Below are 20839 nucleotides of genomic sequence, written 5' to 3'. Positions count from 1 at the left end.
TGGTTTCAGAACCGGAATCACAGAGTTCATCTGAATGCAACGTCGGTGAGCAGTGGGAAGCGGCGTGGCGGGGAGAGCATCTGGTCGCTTTGCGTCCTTCAGGCAATGCCTCCTCTTCACAGTCCCATCTGACTGAGGGCTCGAAGGCTTGTGGACGGCTGACTTCTGGCCCCGCGGTTCACGGGAGGCGTTCCCCGGTTGTCAACGCCACAGCGATGTTGTTTAACCTCTCAAAGACGGGTTTAGGTAAAGACATTCGGAATCTGCACTGTTTTGCTTAAGAAGCTGAATTTGTAATAGAAAAGGAAACAACCCAGCTTTTTAGACTCATTCTTTTTTGGACCTACGTTGGTGATTACAGTAAGTGGCAGGAGGATGGGCAGATGCACGGACAGCACACACGAGCCTGGGCGTTCAGTGTTCCAGTCCCAGACGTGCACCTGCCCTGCAGGGGGTTGCTTTGTGCTCTCGATGGGCTCCCTGGTCGGAATACTTTGGGCCAAAACAAGCATCCCGTGGACGAGGCACGTGGTCCTTTGGTTCCCACTCCCTGTGGCCCCAGAGCTCGCTGTGCCGAGCGTCCTCCCACAAGAGCGTGAGTCCGTGCGCCATCGCTGCTGTCAGTGCCCTTTGCCTGCCCAACAGGGGGCTTGGGACCGGCGGGTGTTTTGTTTTCAGCTTGTCTCTCAGTCGTGGACCCTTGGAAATCGATTGCATACCCAGCAGGGTCTGGGATGGGTATTCGTGAAAGGAGGGTTTTCAAAGGTGTGCTGGTGGCGGGCAAGGCTGCTTGCGTGCCCATGGGAGATGAGCCAGCAGCTGCAGACACCCCGGAGGGGTAAGGCCGAGAGGGCAGATCGGGCCACAACCAGGACCTGTCCCCCGCCCTCGGGTCTCGGTGCCCGACAGCCAGGCTGGCACGGGGAGGGCCCGGGGCACCCTGTGCCGCCCTCGGAGAGCTCAGCTGGTGCAGAGCCAGCTGGGGGGCAGCCCCGTCTCTAAACACACCCACGTTCTGAGGTTCCGGGGGTGAGGGCTCTGGCGGGATGGGACACACAGCCCACGGAGCAGGCGCTGTTCCACGGCCCAGGTGAGGCCTCTGCGCTCAGGGTGTTCAGGTGGAGTCCGCGGCTGACGCAGCTTGAGTAACGAACACTGTGGTGTCAGTGTTGCTGCAGGACCTACTGCTTCTAGAAGCTATGGGCTGAGTGTGTTTGCCCGTGTGCACAGAGCCAGCTCCGACCCCAGTGCATCCAGCCTCGGTGTCTGCGTTTCGTTCTCTAAAGCAGGCAGCTGCCTCGTAGGCTGCTCCGGGGGAGGGATTTCGCTGCTCCAGCCAAGGAAGGGTGGATGGACGAGCGAATGGGGCCCTTTGACGTCCGGGCCTCTGCAGCGGAGGGAGCCGTCCGCGAGGGGCGGAGACCCTCCCCGGCGGCCCAGCCTCGTCTGGGGGCGCGCGGCGGCTCCTGCGGGGCCTGAAGTCGCCTGTGCTCGTGCTGCCGGGGTGCCCTGACGACCCCCTGCACGACTGCAGACGCCCACAGACGTGTGAGGCCGCGACGGACCCGGGGCTGGGCCGGAACGCACGCGCGCGCCCGTCCGTCTCAGGGCCGCGGGGTGGGGGGCTGGGAGGACCCCCCCAAGGGCCCCGCAAACACCCGCCGGGGGGCTGCCAGCGATAACAGCGGCAACAGCAGCAAAAACAATAATTGCAGGTGGAGAGGTGCTTCCCCCTCCTTGAGAAAAAGTTGAAGAGGAAAGGAAGTACCCGGTAAGCCACTTCTTCCGGGACCTCCCACCCAACCTGGAGTACTCGTGCCGCAAACCGAGTGTGGGCCTGGTGGTCTAACTGGCGGCCGGAACAGCAGGAGGAGGGTCCTCGGGTTGAGTTCTGGGCCCGGACTGGACGCGGGAGCCTCCGGGGAGGCTGCGCGAGGTGGAGAGGGGGAGGGGGAGGGGAAAGGGAGGGAGAGGGGGAGGGAGGGGAGGGGAGGGGGGAGGGAGGGGAGGGGAGGGGGAGGGAGGGGAGGGGAGGGGGAGGGAGGGGAGGGGAGGGGGAGGGGGCCTTACCCCTGCTGCAGGGACCCAGAGTCGCAGCCCGAGGGCACCTGCTCTGGACCTTTCCTTACGTCCTTCTCCCCCCGCACAAGGTTCACCTGCCGAACTCCCGCTCTCCGAGGGGCAGCCATGCAGCCGTGAGCCCGGTGAGCCCGTGGCCCTGAGACAGCTGACCTGTCCGCACCTGGAATCCCGTGTCAGTCCAGCTGCAGGGCATGGGCCTCCGGGTCGGGGTCCACCCCAGATCACGGAAGGACCCCAGCAGGGCGGCAGTGGCTGAGGACTGTGGACCGTGGAGCCGGTGGCCCCAGCAGGTGGACCTGTCAGCGTGAGCGGCTCAGCGACGGGGACAGGCGGGCGCTCCATTGCCCTTCTCAGCAGAAAGAGTAAAGTCACCACAGGCCTCGACCTCCGATTGGGGCGCAGACAGGCCAGTCTCCCGGTCCCTGAGGTGGGACAGGAGGACTCGGAACATAATGGCAGGGAGATAAACACACCTGCCCTCCCGGCCCGCCCCGCCCCTGCGGGATCCACGGCAAGATGGACGGACGCTGGGTCTGTGGGTCTGATGTTTGTTTCACTGGGAGCCGAGAATCCTTCCTTCTCCGTCTTTGCCATGCTTGTCACTGAGCAGAACTGGAATTTATCAGAATAAAGAACCGTGTGATTCTAGCCGAGGTAGCTGCCCTTGGTAACTACAGGAAGACGTTTCCATCTCGCTGGGTCACTCCTTTCTCAGCCGACAGCCCGGAGGTCTCCACAGCGTCCTGCACGTGCCGGGGACGCTTCCCTCCCGTGAGCCTAGGTGTGTGCGCTCCTGCCGGACACGCTCTGGGGGGGACACACCCTGGGGACGCTCCGGTGCCCTCTCTCCCCCCGTGTAACCCTGGAGGGCCAGCGTCGAGCCTCTCCTGTCTGTGTCGAAGGGGTCTGAGGACTGTTTTGGAAACACGACTGAATGCATTTTCCCCTGAAGCTTCTGAGTGACGTTCATGCCCAGAGAAGGACCAGGCCTCGCAGCTCACCTGCTGCCTCAGAGCCTCCACAGTCCCAGGCAGGTCCTGGGGGTAGCAGGCCGTGCTAAATGTCAGAGAGGATAAATGCCCCTCCCTCCAGGGACTGGGATCCAGGAAGTGGCAGGGCTTTGCTGCACTAGGGTTTGGGGTGGTAAGCAAGGACCACGAACCGGGGGCCCGAGGCCGAGGTGTCCGACCCTGTAGTTTCCGCCCTCACCTCCTCCGCTTTGGGTGCTCCAGCAGCCCCGGTGCCCGCAGGGGACGCCTGACCCCAGTCTCTGCCTGTCTTCACGTGGCTTCTCCCTGGGCCTGCGTCCACATCTCCCCGGTTTACAAGGACACCAGTCGTTTTGGGTTAGGGCCGCTCTAACAACATCGCCTGCGCTTGATTCTCTCTGCAAAGGCCCCATTTCCAAACAAGGCCGGGTTCCCGGGCTCCGAGGTTCCCACCTCAGCACACCTTTCTGGGGGATGCCCAGAAGATGCCCCGATGGTCCTGCGTTCCAGCCACGATCCTAGCGAGCCTCCCGAGTCCTGCCCACGGCTCTCCCAGAGACGCCTGAACTTAAATTAAAAACAAGGAAAAATAGCACAGAAGAAAGCAGCTTTTTTTCTATAACGTTTTACCTCTAATAAGCTACAAAATTGTGCAAAGTAGCTGAAATGTTCACTTTAGCAGCAATTTGTGTGAGACGTTGCCATGAGTCCAAACTCTTGTGCAAGAACCTCATATTTGTGACCTTTGACCCCATAACACTTTTAGGATTTCAAGAAAATAACCATCGAGTCAGGCAGGGGCACACAGGACTTTGCCACAGCATTCCTTGTAGTATTAAAAAATTAGGAACTTACAAGTTCAGCAGAGGAATGGGCCGCATTATTATGGGGTAACCACACATTGGACTACATTGCTCACAATGTAATAGTGAAAAACAGAGTCTCAAAGTGTATATACAGAATTATCTCCAGTGTGTGAATATATGCACGTAAAGCCTGAAAGAAAAACATCAAGATGCTAACAGGAGTTCTCTCTGGGTGGCAGAAATGCAAGTCATCTAAATTCCTTCTGTATGCTCTCCTGTATTTTCTACAGTAAATAGAAATTACATTTACATAGAACAAAAGGGCAGGAACATTATTTCAAAACAAATACGGGTTATTTTCTGACAGCCACAAAGCAATGGGGAACCAGTTAGAACAATTTTGGCTTTTGAGGGCTTTTCATGACACGCATGTTCTGTGACTGCCCAGGGACTGCTGGGCTCCGAACCCACGCAACTTGAGAAAAATCAGTGGAGAAAAGGACTCTGGGGCCATCTTGAAACACTTATCTGTTACGTTTCAAACGTTGCTTGAGCGATGTGAGCCTTGGGGATGTGAGTGACAATGATGCCTCCTACGGAAGATGTGACAATGCCGGGCAAGGGTCCCTCTCCCCTTCTCCGTGCGTTTCAGGAACCCACATCCCAAGGCCAGCATTGCAGCCCAGCCTGCGGGTGTTACGATGTGTGAGAGTTTATCCCATGCACACGGAGAAGGCAGAGCAATGTGGGAGTGTGGACCCTGTGCAGAGGTCCGGATGAGCAGCCTGGGGTCGTGTGAGGTGCGTGAGAAGCAGGTGTGGACAGACCGAGGGGGTGCACGCTCCCTCTGTCCACACTGGCTCTCCTCTCCCTGTGACCCTGTCCGACTCCAGGGTAACACACCTGCTTCACGCGAAGCCAGAACTTCCCCGTGAGCTCAGAGCCTGACGTCCGTCTCGGAGCACCCGGGAGGATCATCAGTCCGCAAGGGACCCCATTTACCTCTCCAGCCTTGACATCTGTGGGGTTTGGTCATTTTCCCTTTGAAGGGCTCTCCCCTCTGAACCTTTCCCTCCTATTAAAACCCTTTGTAACAGGAAAATTTTGCTATTCCTGCTTTTATGAGCTCGTCACCCCTTTACCTCTGCAGGTATGAGATGTCTTCTCCTGTAAAAGTGAACGGTGAACAGTTTGGGGGTTTCTTAGAGACATTGTTCAATCTGTCCAAAGGGTCCAATGGTCATAACACACCTGTCAGTAGAGCACCAGGTCACTCCTTGCAGCACCTGTGGGCCTCGTAGACCCAGGACGCTGAGACCAGAGCCGGCTGAGTCTGGGGGAGCTGGAGGGGGTGAAAAGGGAAGCTTTTGTCAGTGGATCGAGATCTACACGGTGGCGAAACCCTCACCACCTCACTCCATAAAGAAGAAAAATTCAAACTCTGATCCCTTTCATGCTGGCCACTTACCGCTATAGAAAAGGATTATAGATACAAATAGACAAACTATTTTTTAAATGTGAACCAATAAATCTCAGTTATTTCGAATTTTGGACTTGTTCTTAGGCTTCAGTAAGAGAAAGGTGGTTTTCTGAGATTTGAGGACTGAGAGTTGTGTGTCTAGGGCCAGGGGCCAGGGGCTTTTTCTTCAGGAGAAACCTGTCTTTGGTCTTTTTCTACCAAAATGTATTCTCCGTTCACATTTTTTTTTTTTTTTTTAGCTTGGCCCGTTATTATTTAGAAGCATTCTCAATCACCTCTACACCAATAGGGTTAAAAAATCAAAACCTCAAAGTGAAAACTAGGGTCCTCAGTTTTAAAAATAGAATTTTATGTGCCTTCATTTTCAACATTTGATTTAAAATCGTGATCTCATACAAGGGAGTTACAAAGTCTGAAACCACAGCCAGCTAGCGCTTGGCTTCTCCAGGCTCTGCTCGTGGGCACAGCTCTCTGCAGGTCTGCAGCAGCTGGCGTCGGGGACGCCGTCCCGGGGCCCCTCCGAGCGGTCCCGCGTTTGCGGCCTCCTCGTCCTCATCGCCAGCATCACCAGCACCATCATCGTAGCGCACGTCGACTGGCTGCCCAACAAGGGCCACCACTTATTAACTAAGCCCTGCAAAGTTCTGTACAAACACTGAAGCTTAAGTAACGTGCTGAGGTTCTGTGGCTACTAAGTCCTGGACTGTCCCTCTCTGTAACCTAGAGCTGAACCGCTCCACGTCCGGCCATCTTGCAGAACGTTGCCCACAGTTGGAGGTGGAAGCCTCCTCTTTCCTTGCTGCCCAACTGTGTTTTGTGAGCACAGGGACGTATCCAAGGAAGTAAACCCCTCCTTGTGGTGGTGATTTTGTGTAGACACACAGTCACTTGGCAAGGCTGCAGTTATAGAGACGGTCTAGCGCCGGCTTGAACGTTAAACTGAGCAGTAGTTGCAAACCTTGCTTTTCCAAATCCTGGGGCCTCCCTGGGGCCACGACGGAGCTGGGGTGTTCGGGTTGGGGGGCATCCAGACCCACTCCCGTCTTCCGGTATTGCAGCCCAAGGGTGATACGTGTCTTCACTCCGGGCTTTCTCACTAAACTGAGTTTGGAGAAGGGATAGCATGGCTAGGCTGTTTGAAAAACACTGGGACTGATGGTTTTTAAGGTTGTTTTTTAATTTGGAGATTTGATAATTTTGTAGTTCGTTTCTTAGATATTCAACGGCAAGAATGTATCATTTTGCCAACCACAAATATTTATGCCAGTTTTTAGTTGGCTAAGTGGCTATGAAGGGTCAGCCATGGGCACGGCTCTGACCTACGAGACCCGGCGAGAGGGCTCAGCAGCAGAGTGGACATACCTGGCAGGTGACCTCATGGGTGACCAGGTGAGGACAGGCTGAGGCTTTAGTCATCTGGAGTAAACCTAGAGGGTAGAAATAAACATTTCCCTCTAGAGAAACTGTGCAGAGAGAAAATGTAAAGCTTTGATAGCCTTTGAAATAAAAAGGTATATTTTGCAATGAAATGAGAATAAGAAGTGCAAATTTCAGAGGGAGACTAGAAACTGGTAGGAAACCACAACTCTGTGGACTCGGGCTCTTTGCTGCTCCTGGGATGGGAGACGGTTTTCCTCCAGCAGCTTGGTCGGTGAGCTGAGAGCTTTCCTCTTCCTGCTTCAGAGGGCAAGCTATTCACTAAGTGTTCCTTGGCCCTGCGGTCTCTTTCACCCGAATCTCTCCCCTCCCTGGGGACATTGTACCGTCCCCACCTGTATGTGAACCTCCCTCTACTGACGTGACAGCTTCTACAACGAGCAGGGGTCTGTGTTCCTCGCCTCCCTGAATGCACCCGGTGGATGCTACGAGCTGAGCTTGGCAACAACTGAACATAAATGAGGAAGGAGGTCTGTCCTCCCTACCAGGAGCTGACTGGAAAGCCTTCCGGATGTCAAGTCCCCCGAGGGCCCTGAGGCCGTCTGTGACAGCTGGCTCTGGGGGTGGGTTTCCTCCCGAGGTCACAACCGTGTCTGTCTGCGTGCGTGTCCCGCAGTAACATGGCGTTTTGCTCTCAAACTCTTACCTGGAAAGACAGATGCGTACAGCAGGAGTCCAGGCGTCCACTAGGACAGATCGGAATCCCACTCTGCCTTGACCATGATCAGGTCACCTTGTCTCTGCGACTCACTGGCCCCAGGTGTGCTGCCCCGCCTCCTGCCCCCAGCCCCGCTGAGGCTGCCAGGAGCGCAGCTGCCCACGCGGGGAAGAAGCTGCCAGGAGATATTGCACATTATACTCCCCGTCCCTTCGTAGTTCAGATTCCTCAGGATACTTCTAACAACATCACACAGCTCCACGAAGCCTTGCTGTTTGCAAACACTGGAAGGGCATTTGGAATGGAGATATTTATCTATACTGAAATTTCAGAACGTATTTATCCAAAATCTGGTGTCTTCAAGATCTCATTTCCGCGAGAAGATGAAAGCACTGGACCTCGCCCACCACTCTCCCCCAGCACACTGTGTCCCCACGTGGTGCTCCCTCACGGAGAGGCGGACGGGGACCGCAGGCCTGAGGCATCTAGGGGACCGAGCAGGTGGGAAGGGTGTGGACCTCTGACCGATGTCCTGGGGGGGGGGACCATTTCCTCCTCCCAGAAAACCACCACTGTCCGGTTGCTAAAGCCAGAACCTTCCAGAGTTTCATCTTCACTAGAGGCCCCGAGGCCCGGGTCCCTTTCTGGGTCAGCGCCTCCTCTCTCACCCCTGCTTCTACCTCGGCCAGTCCTCCTGCAGACAAGGCACTGCCTGCAAACCTGTCCCTCCGCTTAAGCACTGCTCACCACCCCTCGCTGACAGAGACCTCGAGGTCCCCCCGAGGCACCACCTTGGGGCTCCATCCCCTCCCTCACTGCTTGTCAGCCACGCTGGGCTGCTCGCTGCTTCCCAAGGGAGCCAGGCTTGCCCTGCCCCAGGGCCTTTGCATGAGCGGTCCCTGTGCCTGGCGCATGTCTCCCCAGGAGCTGCAGGAAGTTGGATGTCGCCGCCTGGGGCGGGGATGCCACCCTGGGCTTGTATAAAATAGCACCCTGCCCCCCACTTCCCTGACCGCTCCCCGTGGTTCTTACCAGCACTGATGTATTTTGTGTGCCTTGGTTGATTGTCCTTTATTACTAGCATTTAAGGTCCCGAGGGGAGGGGAGACGAGCTCTACCCGCCCCCCCGCCCGCCCCCCCCAACACAGGGCAGGCATGGCAAGTGCAGGCGAGGAATTAGTCAACTCAGCAACTCAGCAGAATGCTGATGCTCTCATTTTGGTTTCCTGTGGAGCAGAAGCATTTCTTCCCACTGCATATTAACTTACAGAAGAGGGGCAGGGAGAGAGAAGTTCCTAGAACTTAAAGGCACTTGATACTTTTATTATCAATAACGAGTCTAAAGTTTTCACTGTAAAAGTAAAATGTTTAAAAATGAAAGAATCCGTGTTGCAGACGGAGGGACGGCCCGTGGTAGAGGCACAAGACGGGCAGGAGGTGCAGACACTGGTGTCCGAGCCTCACAGTCTTTGAGGAAAGGGGTGATTTATTTTTTTAATGTCAAACGATCCCACGGATCTTGGTCAAAGCTGTAATTCAACATCTGACCTTTGGAGGGTCTGAAATATTCAGAAGGACACTGTTTTTCTGTACCAGCCTCTTCTCCAAGTTTATTTTTATTTCAAAATTTTAAATTATTAAAAACAATTTAGTTGCTAGATTTAATGCCTCATCTAAGCAAGTTTACTAAATTGGAGACTAACCTTTTCCAGCCTCCCCAACCGTTTAGTTTTAAAGCACATTTGGCGCCTCTGGAGAGACACGAATTTTTCCTAGACGAGGTTTTCATGGTTTCATTTTGTAACATTTAACTACATGCTTGATGAAGAAACCACAAAACCTCATGAACCTACACGCGATAATGTCAGATGAAATTGCTGGCTTTGCTCTGGGCTTCAACGCTGCCAGATGACTTCAGTCAAAACCATGCAAATCAAGACAAAAACTAACCCGGGGACCAATGAAGGGCTTGGAGACCCCACCAGCCGGTGGGTCATCTGAGTGCGGCCCGGGACCCAGGGTGACACGGCTGCTGCTGGCACTGCCCTCTCTAGAGAGGGGCCCATCCCCAGGCTGCCCTGTGGCCCATCAGGGTGGCAGACCGTGCTGTGAGATTAACGAAAATCATGGTTTCATAAATATTCCGAGAAGCAGGAAAACCCAGCAGGCAGCATTCCCAGGCCCAGCCAGAGTCTCCCACCCGACACGGCCCCTCCGAGACTCGCCCAGATCCCCGGGGGGTGAGGGACGCCAGCCCCACCAGCTACAGCGGAGAAGATGTCTCGACATTGTTCTCAGATACTCGGTGGACACTTTCCAAACGCCGCAGCTTCCTTGGAAAGGTCACCTTTGATTATTAAAGCTTAGTTTACCCATTCTTGTGAGGAAATGGAACTTGGATCAAAATCTGGTCTCCAAACATTTCAGCCAGACGGATTTCTGTGCGCAAAACCTCAGACACCCAGCTCAGGGGCTGTTATTAAAGCAGTAACCCTGAAAGGACTCCTGTCCCAGAGCAAGAAGGGTGAATGCAGACACGTATCGCCTGATTGAACAGGGCGTGGAAGGTCCAGGCAGGGACGCGGTCTGGCTATGGGAGGAGGGGCTCCCACCTGTATGCTGGGGCTCTGGCCTCAATGCCCCTCGCGCCCCTCCCCCAGCTCCCCTCCCACCTCCGTCCCCGCCGAAGCCCCAGGAAGATTTCCCGAAACCTCACTTTCTTGCAAGATTCAAACTTCTCCATGAGAATCATCGTCTGTCAGCTTTGCTCTCTCTCCCTGAGCTCAAAACCAAGCTCCTTAATGCCTGGACCTTTCCCAGGGCTCCCCAAAGCGCCCCCCCCTCCCGCTGGCTGTCCTGGCTTCCCATCTGTGATCTGGGGGTCCAGGAAGCACATCCTTCTCACATCCAGGAAGGCGGCAGGAGGGAGAGGCCGGGGGAGGGAAGGGCGAGGGGAGTGAGACAACTGATCTGAACGTGGCTGGACAGGGGAGTCATGCGGTGTGTCCTCCTTTGCATACGGGTGGTCGGCTGTTTGTCTCTCAGATTTGGGGGGCTTGGGGGGCACCGTAAACCCTCCGCCTGTGCTGGGACCTGGGCCTTCAACACACGAACAATCAGGACACAACTGTCAGCCCAAATGCAAAGTCTATGGCCAGCTGAGCCCCGGCTGGAGAAGAAGGCAGGTTGTGGGCGACTCACTTAGGGGGGACAGGGAAACCGGGACTCAGAGGGACCCCAGAAGGCACCACAGGGGGAAAGCCCTCCTGGAGGTCGGGCCAGATGATGGTGGGCAGAGGTCGGAGGGTGAAGGTGGGGCGATGGCTTATCCTCCCAGTGAGTCAACCTGCCCGCTGACAGACGGTGGAGGCCTGAGTGCTAGCCAGAGCGCAGGGCTCCCATCCCCACCTGGAGGCCTCGTCCCCTCAGGTCATCAGTGTCGGTTTCCATCGCATCTTCTCAGCCCTGCCGGAGCACCCGGGCGGTGTTCAGCCATCCTGACAGTTCCTTGCAGAGCCATGGTGGCCGTGTCCTGAGCACACACAGCATCACACGGGGTGAGGACCTTCTACTGTCCTTTCGGAAGCCCTGGGATCTGCATTCAGTGATGGGAAAGCTGTCGGGTATCACACACACACATGCATGCACACGCACACGCACACACGCACGCACACACACGCACACATGCGCGCGCACACAGACCCAGTGCTCAGCAGAGCAGCCCCGACGCCGCCCACTTCTGCATCTCTCCGCAGTGCTGCGCGACCCCTTCCTCAACCTCTGTTTTCCGGGAAAACACCTGGTCCCAATAGCATTTGCCGCGGGCCCACCAGCCCCTCCACGTTCACCTCCTGTCTCAGTCCGTTCACCGCCAGAGCAGGATACCACACACTGGGGGGCTTGTCTGCAGCAGACACTGGTTTCTCACAGTCCTGCAGGCTGGACGGGAGATTCAGGGTCTGGTGAGGAAGTGGGAGCCCACCTCCTGGTTCACAGACCCACATCTTCCCGCCATGTCCTCGGGTGCTGGAAGGGGCCAGGGGCTGTGTGGGGTCCCCTTGAAAGGACACTGATCTCATTCTCGGGGGGCTTTACCCTCTTGACCTCATCACCTCCCGCATTAACCGTCACCTTGGGGTTAGGGCTTCAGCACACAGGTTGTGGGGAGGGGCACAGACACTGAAACCACAGCACCTCCTTCCCTTATTCTGCCACCTACATGTTCCCCCTAAGATTTCAGCCTGGAGCTGAGTCATTACAGTGACTCATTGCTCTTGTCAGTGCCAACCTTTTTCTCCACACTTTACATCGTCACAACATTTCAGCTTTTCTCCGTGGAGCCACGATTTGCTTTCTGATTTTGAACTGATTGTGCTGTGTTTTCTTGAAATAGCAGTTGTATTTATTTATGACACGAAATGATAAGCCTAGACTTTCAAAATAATGACGTCAAACCCGTCCTAATAAGTGTCAAAAAAGAAAATGCAGAGAACAAAACACACAGTAATTTCATTTCATAATTGCCAAAGTGCTGCGGAGGTTCTGGTCTGAAAGTAATGTAACAGTCAGCCTCCCTGACCTGTGTTTATCATAAACACCGGTTTTTAGAGCTCCTCTCATGGCCCTCGATTGACCAGCATGGCTCCTTTCCCGTAACAGAAATATCAAATCATAAACATAATTCCAGAGAGACATGTGGTAGATAAAAAAAAAGGTCGTAGCAAGTGAAAGTAGGGGATGATTTAATGAACTGATATTATGATGAATTTTTAAATGATGGGTATAGTTAAGGACGTGTTCTTGCTAAATTTATAACTAGATTATGTTAATATTCTAGACATTGTCAATAAAAATTGAAAAAATATTGAATGTGTACTTTAATTTTTTTCCAATTCAGATTTTACTTTTTTATGTTGAAGTATAGTTGACCTACAATATTATATAAGTTACAGGTGTACAATATAGTGATTCACAATTTTTCAAGGTTATGCTCCATTTATAGTTACCATAAAATATTGGCTGTATTCCCTGTGTTGTACAATATATCTTTGTAGCTTATTTTACACATAATAGTTTGTACCTCTTAATCCCCAACCCTTCTATTGACCCTGCTCCCTTGCCTCTCCCCACTGGTGACCATTAGTTTGCTCTCTATATGCAAGAGACTGTTTCTTTTTTGTTATATTCACTAGTTTGTTGTATTTTTTAGATTCCACATGTAAGTGATATCATACAGTATTTGTCTTTCTCTCTGACTTATTTCACTTAGCATAATACCCTCCATGTGCATCCATGTTGTTGCAAATGGCATTATTTCACTCTTTTTTATGGCTGAGTAATATTCCATTATATATATATATATATATACACACACCACATCTTTATCCATTCATCTGTTGATGGACACTTAGATTGCTTCCATATCTTGGCTATTGTGAATAGTGCTGCTATGAACATTGGGACGCATGTATCTTTTTGAATTAGTGTTTTTGTTTCTTTCAGGTATGTATCCAAGAGTGGAATTCTTGGATCATATGGTAGTTCCATTTTTAGTTTTTTGAGAGACCTCTGTACTGTTCTCCACAGTGGCTGCACCAATTCACATTCCCACCAACAGTGCATGAGTGTTCCCTTTTCTCCACATCCAGGCTGACATTTGTTATTTATTGTCTTTTTGATAATAGTCATACTCACAGGTGTGAGGTGACATCTCGGTGTGATTTTGATCTGCATTTCTCTGATGCCTAGTCACGTGGAGAATCTTTTCACGTGCCTCTTGGCCATTTGTATGGCTTCTTTGGAAAAATGTCTATTCAGGTCTTCTGTCCGTTTATTATTTTTTATTTTTTTGATGTTGAGTTGTATGTGCTGTTTATCCATTTTGGATATTAACCCCTTATTTGTCATATCATTTGCAAATATTTTCTACATATACTCCAATTTTTATAAATCGATATTTTAAACTACAACCATAATAACTAACATTGACTGATACACTTAAACTGTGTCAGATATTCTTCTGAGTTTTACGAACGATTCAGTCTTTATTAAAATTTTAATATTACATTCTTAATTTTTAGTTGTATTTATTAACAATTTAATCTTTACATAAGCTTATGAAGCAGGCTCTGTTATGTGAAATGAACTCAGCTTCACTGGAGATATAAATTTGCTAGTGAGTTTTTTTTGGCTGAATCACTATTGTATCCTTGTACTCCATACCTAACAGCAAATAGTCTCCAATTCCCACTTTTTCCTCACAGTGCCCCGAGACCCTTCCAGCATTTAGTTACTGAGTCACAATGTGACAAACAAAAAGGAAATTTCCAGAAAAGCTCATAGCATAAAATGTGTTTATTTTAATTATTTCCTTAATTTTGTTAAAATTATGATGCCACTGTAGTCATTTTACTACTGAGAAGTACCCTCCCCCAAATTCATTCCCGACAGAGAAGCCATACATATACTTTATTATCCAGCAAGCTTCATTGTGAAAGGAACCTTGTCCTGGAAACAGGCAGGGCCTTTGAAACCAGTCTCATGTTTCTGTGCCTCGGTTCCTTTTGATCTCCTCCCATCATATTTTGCAATGACTTGAGGGTGAGCTTAGAAACAAATTTCCTGCAACAAAGGATGGTGTTTAAATGTCTTCTTGCACCTGTCTGCCTTACTTCTAGTTAAGTCATCTTCTTGGGATCAAGATGGGATCCTGTCCAGAAAGATTCTGAAGCAGCAGCTTCCTGTAGGCACGTGTGCTCAGACACACAGGCCAGCGGGGAAATCTCACTTCTACCCCAGAGGACAAATATATTTTTGTTTCTAAAATGGTTGCCTTGGAGGGTAAGAAAGGGTTAAAATCTGCATCCTACTTCCAGGAATTCAAGGTGGAGGAGGTTTTATTTCATCTGAGTAAAGACAAATGAGAAGGTTCTAAACACAATCTTGCAAGTCCATGACCCTCTGAGGGACTCTCGCATTCCACGGTAATCTCGCATCTCCCCCACTCACCTGTTTGAAGATAATGGATAAGCTTGTGAGATCATTGAAACCACTTATATCACGACTAAGGAGCACGGACTCTTCCCATGGAAACTTTAACGAACACCTTTGCGACAATCTGTACATATATAAAAACAATGTTATCCATCTCAATTCTGCAATTTTGGATCTTTCTTTAAATGACAAATCCAGAATTCCCTTTATATTTATAACGTTCTGTATGCAAATGAAACTGGAGAAAACTTGCAAGTTACCAAGATCTAATGAAAGCCCTTAATGAAATTACCACTTCATGTCTCAGAAAGTAAACAGCAGCTTCTAATATAAACTCTGTTCATCATAAGCCATCAGAAAATTCTTGCCCACAGCAAGCAGCGAAACATAGGAATGTAAGTTCAAACAGACGCATAAATCACTCTAGACATATTCGCTTTCACTGTGTCTGCAAAGAGTTATTCCAGATTTGGGCTTGAAGGTCCCAGGATGCAAGGACAGACTTGGCAGGAGAAGGGCCCTCTTGAAGGAAAAGCTGCCCGAGCTGTTCCCATCAAGGGTAATTGGGGGCCCTGACATCCAGGGGACTGAGGTGGGGTGTGCACAGGACTGGGGCCCCCATCCTGGCCTGGAGAGATGATTCCAGACCCTGAACATTTGTGACAAGCCAGCTCTGTGCCATGATCTGAAGAACGTGGATCCTTGGACCTGCTGGTGCTCATGAAGGAACACTCTTTGCCTCATGGAAGTGCCCAGAACATGCCGACAGGGAACATTCCTGAACTATCGTCCTGGGTGTCTTCGTTCTCAACACACTGGTCAGGATGGAAGGAGGGTACAGGCCATTCAACGGGTCTGAGAACATATTTTGGGAGGAATTAGACCAAGAGTTTGATAGATTTCTCCCCGTAGGACACACCCCTCCACGTCTCCAGGAGCATCCTGCTGGGTCACCTTGGCTGAGATCTCAAGACTGACCTTGACCTTTGCATCCAAAGCAACTGAGAATTTACAAAACAGCAAGACTGCGCTTTAGCTCTTAACTCAACTCAACTCATTGTTTACTGCTAGGGTCAGTCTTTGCCGAGGCTCTAGGACAGATTAGATGAGTGAATATCCTCCACACAATAATCAGAGGCATAGAGAGCGTTTTATGAAATCCCAAGTACCCACGAGCCCCGGAACACTGACCGTTCCTCAAGCAGGGAAGCGTCCCCAGAACAATCGCCCAAAATACAAACCCCGGCTCATTCCCCAGCCCCTGTGCTATAGGCTCGACGCCCTCCTGTCCTGTCATCCTCCCAACAGCTCTGTGATGTTCACACTTTATGGATCCGGAAGTCCAGGTCTAGAAATGCTGAGAAACCGTCCCAGGGCCCCTGGGGGGCGATAAAAGCCAAGCGTCAACCCCAAGCTGGTCCTTCTAAGGGTTCTTGGCACAGAACTAGCTGCCTGCTCTGGTGACTGTCTTCAATGGGCCGTGAGAATCCCCGCGACCATCTGGTGATGCTATTTTTTGTTTGCTTGTTAATCTGTACCTTTTCAAAACTAACCACGGTCAGAATAAATCAGTCCTTTTCTTAGTGGCATCATGCCGGAGCAGCCCGATTATGCTTAAAATGTCCAGTTTGCAATGAGGGGAAGGTCCTCCAGGGGCAAAGGAGTGCAAAGGAGAAGTGGCTTTGAGGTCCGGTCCCTTGCATTTGGTTATTGGGACCATTTACCTGCCTTGGGGAATGATATAAATTTACATTTCTTATAGATTCTTACAGTTTTCTCATCGGCAAAACACAGACAATCATATTCATTTCTGCCCCCTCTTCAGAGGCCTCGAGGCCCTTCCCCTTGCTGGGGCTCCGGTTGCCGTCCTTAGCTGCCCTCAGGGATTCCTGCAGCAGGAGAGAATCTGTCATCCTTGCTTTTTTCTCTGTTCTTGCCCCGGGTGATGGCTATTGGCAGAGGTTCTGAAATGGAGTTGAGTGGGGAGACAGGAGGTCATAATGCTGGGGTGCAGGTAGGCAGTTTGGACAAAACGTGTTCATTTGGACCAAGAAATCCCAGGGGACAATGGACTGAGTAGGGTCTGGAGTCCAGATTATTGAGAACTGGCGCTGGCTATACTTTTCCTCCAGAACACACAAGAACAAAGTGTTTCCTCTTTCTTGGCCAACCTCATCTCTGCCCCCCAGGGTCACCACCCAGCCTGACGTCCACCTGGCTTTCCCTCCAGTGGCCATGTGGTCCCCAGGTTACCCCTCCCTCTAAACAGAAAATAGTACATGTTCGTCGTGGGTCTCGGAGACCACTAGGCAAAGTGCTCTGCGTGCCGAGTGCTGCGTGGGGGTGGGGGGATGGGGGAGGGGCAGGTGCCTTCACAGAGGAGCCCATCAGGGGGTCTGGAAGAGGTCCCTGAAGGGCCTTCGGCAAAAGAATGCCTGACTGAGGGAATACTTGACTCCAGTTTCCTTCCTTCTAAATATCACTGCTGGGCTCACGGGGATCATGCATGTGGGGCCACAGGGCAGCTTCGTGGGCTCTTGCGCTGAGACCCAAGAAGAGCCGTGGCCCAGCACAGAGGCTCCCTAACGCCGCTCTCTGGACGTGCGTCCTTCCTGCCGCCTCCCCAGCACCCGGGGCCCAGCTCCTGACACCACGGACCGCGGGGTCTCCAGAGGGCCTGGTCAGAGGGTGCCAGGTGGTCCCTCACACAGCAGAGCGTCCCGGCCCGAGAGGGGGGGCCCAGGCACGCCCACGCCCACATGCTACTGACCCCAGCCCACACCTGCACGGACAGCTGGGCGGGGGAGAAACCAGGCAGGGATGCCCTTACCTGCAAACGTGCCGAGTGATGGCTCTAAAAATTCAGTGAGAGTGAGGAAGACCTGGAGTGCCCGGTCCCCGACCAGCTCAGACCAGCCAACCAGGAGAAGTTCAGAAATGTGGGACTCAGCTGAAGCCGTGTTGGTGGCTTGGTGCCGACCACGGTGGGACTATTTACAGACTTCAGTAGATGCTGAAAGCTTTTGTGTGGTGTACGGGCGTGAGGGTGCCGACCGGCCCCCCACTGCTCCTGGCCCAGGTCACGGCCGCCAGGTCATGGCCGCCTGGCCAGTCACCTGGCCCCAGGTCACTGCCGTTGCGCACCGTCGCGGAAGGTCCCCGTGCCCACCCTGGGCTCCGGCACCTTCGAGGCTCAGAGGGGGTGTTGAGATACCGGTTTGCAGACTGAAGGCTACTGCCTCGTGCTTCATCACCCAAGTACTTTAGAAATAAAAAGGTATCCCAAATTACTCTACCCTAGAGCCAAACGTCCATGTTCACTGTGGACGGAGGCGCGGGGAGTGAGCCTGCTGGTGGGTCCAGCCCCAGCACACGCGCTCAGCAGGGTGGGTCCTGGTAGGTGGGCTGAGTCACCCCTGGGGTGTTGCTGCTTCACCACACACCTTGCCGGTACCCCCCTCGGGAGCGAAAACGTCCACCGTGGCTGGCGCCGGGCTCCACAGCTGCCTCTGCAGCCAAGGCCGTGTTAGCAGATGCAGCACAGCAGAGGTTTGAGATGCACCTGCTCACCCGTCTGTCCTCCTCCTGTCCGGATGGGGACACGACCTGTGGGGCCCGCTCACCTGCCGGGGCCGGGAGCCCACGCTCTGCTCGTCCTGTCGGGGGAAGCCCTCCTTCATCCCACAGCCCGACAGCCCGATGGGGAGCACGTCCCGCCAGCTGCCCCACGAGCCTGGGCGGTCATTCCCGTGGTCCAGTGTCACCGAGTCGTGGTTGTATTTCTAGGGGCCGTGGGCGGCTTACACTGTGGGACTTTGCACAGCCTTCAGTGCTGATTAAAGCCCACCCAGTGCTTTGACCGTTTTTAAAGATGATGCTGACTTTTTAAAAATAGCTGCATAAATTGGGTTATCTCATGCTTATTCCCACGATGCCTTGGCTTCCCATACTGGAGCCATCCTAAAAATAATCGCTTCACTTCCCATCTGCTTCTCTCCTCCCTGCATTACAATTTGTCTCTTTCTTACTCTTTTTGCTCTTATTCTGTTAACTTTAGTTGAATTATTTTTGCTTCTTTTTTTACCTTTCCCCCAGGGTAGCCTGCTTCTCGGTCCCTCGCCTACATCCCAGGAGCACCCACGCACCATCACCTCCGTGTCTGGACTCTGTGAAGGCCGCAGGCTCCCTCTGCACTGAGCCTTTGTCTGCTTGGCCTGGGAGCCAGCATCTGTTCCTTCTGATTTCTATTCTCAGGAAGAAAACCCTACATAAATCTCATCCCGTACCCGAACCCGCCTCTTCAGTGAGAAAAATAACACTCGCACTAAAGTGCTGTTTGCAGCAAATACCAATCACACCGGGGAACCTGTAGGAGGCCTGGAAGGGCCGAGGGTCTCATCCGATCACTCAGTCCACAGTCACTTCAGATCAGAGCCAAAGGGATGAGAGATTCAATCCACAGTCACTTCAGATCAGAGCCAAAAGGATGAGAGATTAAGTGCCGTATGGAAGTTGCTCCTACCTCGTAAATGAGAGCACAGCTCTGCCATCTGTGCAGCCCCATTACAGAGGCGCAAAGGTAGACGCCAGCGTCCGACACGAAGCACGACTCCAGGTGAAGGTCACTCCCAGGCCAAGCAGACAAAGAAGGCCTTGGGAAGGGGTGACAAGCTCAGGCCTCCTTTGGTGACTTCAGATGCACAGCAAGCCGGTTTTGTATGTGAGAGCAGAGAATAAAAACCCAAAAAGGGGAAGTAACTGACCAGTGTGAGAACTAGTTTTCCACCAGACTCTTCATCGAAAGCCCGTAGGTTCTCAAATAATTGGGTGAGTTTTAATTTCTTTCTCTAAAAAAAATTTAGGTAGAATTCTCTCAGCTGGTTGTCAGTGGTACAGGCTGAGTAATGTTTATTTGTGGGGGGGGGATGATGAATAGTTTAATCAACACAAAATATATTCAAGAAGAAGAAAAGTACTTGCAAAAATCAGAGACTGCAAAGCCATGTGGAGTTGGCATTGCACCCACATAGGTGATCAATGCCACATGCGCTTTCCCACATCACAGGTGTGCATTACACACCGTCAGACTTAGAGAGGTCAGGGGGTCTTCTAGCATGTTGCAGAGTCTTAAATATTCACTACTGTCTCTCAATGCTTCAAAACTTGAACATTTTCAAATATTTTTACAGGTTGAAATACTAAGCTTGTTCACTTGGCACCTACAACAATATAAAAATAGATGAGAATTTCTAGTCAGTAACTTGACCAATTCTGGTGAAGACCTGCAACGATTCTCAATCGACAAATCCCTTGATTTTCCAAGGCAGGCCCTCCACCTTCACTCCCCAGACTCTCATTCTCTAAAAGCAAATAAAGAAGCAAACCTCAGCCTCAGAAGCTTTGACGCTGGAACAAGTCACTCAGCCTAGATTTTCACGAGGTCTCTGCTGCCCCCAGGCTCAGGAGCTGCCAGCTCTTCCCCGCGTGCAGAGAATGTTGTGGGATCCAAGTAGCAATGCTCAGTCTGCTAAGAAATATTCCAGTTTTACCGCGTCTGGGAACAGATGGCGAAAAGTGGTGGATTCCGCTGGACGCGGCGGGGCTGACGGGCTGCAGGGAGCCGGCCCCTTGGACCGAGGCAGCGTGTTCGTTGGCTAAACAGCAGCAGAGAACTCGTGCTTCAGTGTCCAGAGCAGAGACTTTCAGGTCACATTCAAAACGCAGGTCCCTCCGTGAAGTGAGGCACCAACCTCTGCGTTTGTGTGTCGCAGAAGTTCGTGGAGTTTGTCTCATTTACTCATCCGATGAGAGCCGCCCTTGGTGAGGGGCTATAAGCTGGGTAATCGCATCAGGTAACAGGATTCATTGAAAAGGTAGACTAGTTATGTTGTCGAGGTTTATTAAGTCCTAAAAATATTTTTTCAGCAATCTCTTTTATCTTTTGAAACTTCTTAAATGGAATTGTATCTTAAAAAAAAAAAGAAGTTGAGAATCCATAAACAAAGTATTTTACCCATAAGCAAAGCATATTGTTTTCAGAAAGATGATCTGTGTTTTGATTTCTCATCAGCAGGTCATGTTAGTCAGCTGTGAACAATCTGAGGAAACTCATACCAAGATCAAGAAATAACTATGCTCAACGTTAAAGAAACAAATTTACAAGAAGGACTGAAAGCTCGTGTAAATATGTCTGCTCAGCTCGCAAACTCACATCTTTGGAATTCGAAGGAAAGGAAGGAACTTTTGTTTGCCAGGGAGAAAACGAAGGAAAAAAAGTAGTTTTTAAGTTCCAAAATGAAATGAAACATGTTTTGATTTAGGAGTTTAGAACCTATCAATTCGTAGAGCATAGAAAATCTAAGAAAATGTGCTAACATAAAGATGGAGAAAGGAT

At 51.7% G+C, this 20839-nt stretch overlaps 1 long non-coding RNA gene across 2 annotated transcripts; it reads right to left on the bottom strand.

Moving 5' to 3' along the window:
* Nucleotides 1-13579: 13579 nt before the first annotated feature.
* LOC132593343 (uncharacterized) lies at nt 13580-18043 on the bottom strand. 2 transcript variants are annotated; one of them, XR_009558679.1, is made up of 4 exons: nt 17276-18043; nt 16216-16409; nt 14461-14569; nt 13580-14073 (listed from the first exon to the last, which is right to left on the bottom strand). It is a non-coding gene; the product is annotated as an uncharacterized lncRNA (long non-coding RNA). The 2 variants fall into 2 exon arrangements; XR_009558678.1 differs by having other exon boundaries at nt 14461-16409.
* Nucleotides 18044-20839: the final 2796 nt, after the last annotated feature.

Source organism: Globicephala melas, chromosome 14 (genome assembly GCF_963455315.2).
Source record: "Globicephala melas chromosome 14, mGloMel1.2, whole genome shotgun sequence".
Lineage (NCBI taxonomy): Eukaryota > Metazoa > Chordata > Mammalia > Artiodactyla > Delphinidae > Globicephala > Globicephala melas.
The sequence above is the reverse complement of the archived record's forward strand: the minus strand, read 5'-3'. Positions and strand labels throughout refer to the sequence as shown.